This window comes from Nematolebias whitei, chromosome 11 (assembly GCF_014905685.2).
Source record: "Nematolebias whitei isolate Nwh7 chromosome 11, NemWhi1, whole genome shotgun sequence".
Lineage (NCBI taxonomy): Eukaryota > Metazoa > Chordata > Actinopteri > Cyprinodontiformes > Rivulidae > Nematolebias > Nematolebias whitei.
Window position 1 is genome coordinate 49,395,123 of NC_056508.1, and position 3,567 is coordinate 49,398,689.

The following is a 3,567-nucleotide window of genomic DNA, read 5'->3' on the forward strand; positions in this document are numbered from 1 at the left end:
CCTTGCTGATACCTGTTTGCCTCTGCGTCTTGCCGATACCTAGGTGTTTCTGCGACTTGCCTATACCTGTCTTTGTGCCTTGCCAATACCTGTCTGTCTCTGTGCCTTACCAATGCCTGTCTGCCTCTGCACCATGCTGATACCTGTATGTCTTTGCGCCTTGCTGATACCTGTCTGTCTCTGTGCTTTGCCGATACCTGACACTGCTCCTTGCCGATACACAACTGTCACTGCATCTTGCCGATACCTGTCTGTCTCTGTGTTTTGCCAAACCTGTCTGGCTCTGCACCTTGCCGATACCTGTCTCTGTTCTTTGCCAAAACCTATCTGTCTCTGTGCCTTGCCAAAATCTGCCTGCCTCTACACCTTACCAATACCTGGCTGCATCTGCGCCTTGCAGATACCTATCTGTCTTTGCACCTTGCCGATACCTGTTTGTCTCTGCACCTTGCCGATACCTGTCTCTTTGCCAATACCTGTCTGTCTCTGCACCTTGATGATACATGTCTGCCTCTGCGCGTTGCTAATACACGTCTGTCTCTATGCCTTGCCTATACCTGTCTCGGCTCCTTGCCGATACACAGTTGTTACTGCACCTTGCCAATACCCATCTGCCTCTGTGCCTTGCCAATACCTTGCTGCCTCTGCACCTTGCTGATACATCTCCGCCTCTGCCTGTCTGACACCTGTTTGTCTCTGCACTTTTATTAATTTATTTATTAACCTTTATTTAACCAGGCAAATCCCATTGAGATCACAGATGTTTTTTGCAAGGGATGCCTGAGCCTGAAGGCAGCCTAACATGCATGTTTTTGGTCTGTGGGAGAAAACTGGAGTACCCAGAGAAAACCCACGCAAGCACAAGAAGAACATGCAAACTTCACACAGAAAAACCCCAGGTCCAACTGGGGATTGAACCCAGAATTTTCTTGCTGTGAGGCAACAGTGCTAACCACTGAGCCATCGTGCTCTCTGTCTCTGTGCATTGCTGATACCTGTCTGCCTCTGCGCATTGCCCATACCTGTCTCTGCGCCTTGCTGACTTTGACTAAACTTTGAATGGTTTATTTTAAAAAAACAGAGACAGAACATGGAATAAAAGTCCAGATCAATGCCTTGTTCATAAAAGAAGGGACCCAATCAAATGTTCTTGAGGGATCACATTCATGTGGTTTCTGTTGTTTAAAGTGTAAAAAAGAGCATCTGAATGTTTTTAATCTTCTAGAAAATGGTTCACTTCTCAAACCTTAAGACTGTGTTACATGACAACTCTTGTCTTTTTAAATCGGTCTTCAGATTTGATGTTTCTAACGATAAATCCATAAACACAGCACTGTTTGTAGAAATGCTTACATCCACACTGAAATACAACAACCTTCTAACTGCTGGAACAATATGGAACTGATGGAACTGACAACTTTCACTATGAGAACGCATCGATTGCACTTCAACTTCTTCACTTTGACGACTTGTTTTCATTCAGACACGCTGAAAATATCATTCCCATGTAGACGCAAACCATAAAACTCTGTGTTCAAAAATCAGTGTTTCTTTCTGAATGCAGCCTCAAACTGCACGGCATTGTCGGTTAGGCGAGCCCATAAATCCTACTGAGACCTGCTGATACGTGTTGATACCTGCTGAAAGACCGGGTTTCCCTGTCTTTGTCCTATTTGGGCTCTGCTTCAGGATATAATCTGTATTTATCAACAAATCGCTGATCATTTTGTAACCTTTGTGACGTTTAGGTGATGTTCTGCTTCAAAATGAAAACTAGACTCCTCTTTGGGAGGAACTTTACAGAACCAGAACTGGCAGGAGAGCAGATAATTATTTTCCCTAACAACACATCTTTATACCTGTCTCATTGTACCTGTCTGTCTCCCTGCAGAGTTTTGCCCCAGAGATGAACAATCTTGTTGGCCTTCATGAACTTTATAAGTACATCAACAAATATTACGACCAGGTAAACTCAAACACCTGCGCAGGTGCAGCCTCTGTGTATTGAAATGTTAATGTTTCTACAGACAGACAGACGGTAAATGTGTCTTCTGTCTCCACTTGTCTGTGTCCGTCCATCAGGTGGTCATGTCTCTGGAGGAGGACCCCTCAGGTCAGAAGATGCAGTTGGCCTATCGGCTGCAACAGGTCGCTGCCCTGGTGGAGAACAAAGTCACTGACCTTTGACCTGCAAATTTCTGAGGAAGAGGAGGATGAAGAAGCAGAGACTGAAGCAGCAAATCTGATTGGAAGGCTGTGACTCAATTTCCTTTTGCTGCAATTTTGTTGGATTGTGTTGTTGAAAGATTTTTTATTGTCTTCCTTTTCACACAACAGCAGCAAACAAACGATAAACAAACAGTAAACAAACCCAAACCATCTAACACCAGCCTCTGCTAGATGGCAACTGATCCAATCAGATCAGGGAACATTGTCACCTGCTGCCTTGCACTACATTTCCCAGGATGCTCAGCTGTCATTGAATCAAAAAGCACAAGTTCAACCTGTTTGTCTGCTTTAGATTTTAGACCTGATGTTTCTATATTTGTGTCTTTTCTACTGAAGCCAGCAGCTAGGATCTCAGAGGTCCCAGGACCAGTTCTGGGATCCTTTAGAATTTTTCTGACCGCAATAAGAGAATCTGAATCAGGGAGTTGTGACTTCTCAGACTGATTAAGCCCTTCGGATGGAGGGTGAAACGTCTCAAAAATAAAAACAAAAAACTGTCCAGATGACCTGACTGATCATAGTTGGATTTTTTTTACCTGGATGACTGAGCATGAACCTTCATGAATCAGGGAGGGTTTTCATCATGTTGCAGTGCCGCTGCACTTCCCAATCATTCAAAAGCAATGCTCAGGAGAATCAACTTCCTGCCAGGGAACCAGCTTCACCTGAACCAAACACTGTGTTGGTTCAGACACCGTGAGCTGAGATGGTTCCTTCAGCCCTCTCATGGTTTCTGTCTGTTGCATGTGAACAGAACCATTATGTTCTGGGAGCATGGCTGAAACCTCCAAGTCCACTAAACACAAGTGGACTGGACAGTCAGACTCTAGTGACACCCCCCTCTGCCCCATCCCCCACCCTCCAGCAACTCTGCAGGATTAGAGACCAGGAGCCTCCTGTCAGAAAACACAGAGGTTGTGTTCTCCAGGTTCCACCACGCCAGCATGGATCAGAACCAACGTTGCTAAATATCCTCACACTTCAGAGCTGTAGGGAGAATATTCTGACTTCCACCAAACTGTTTCAGTCCAAACAACAGAACATCTAATAGAACAACCTGAGTCACATGGAGATGGAGACACACAGCAGTGAGGAGGACAGACAAGTGTAAGATCATCAAATGATATCAGAAGAACTCACCTGTGATGATTCCTAAGGTGCACAAGGTGCAGACCAGGACACATCTGACCATAAAGATGACACAGTGTCAATAAAGATGACTCACCTGTCCATAGAGAGGACACACTTGTCCATAAAGAGGACTCATTTGTCCATAAAGAGGAAACACCTGTCCATAAAGAGGACACACCTGTCCATAAAGAGGACTCATCTGTCCAT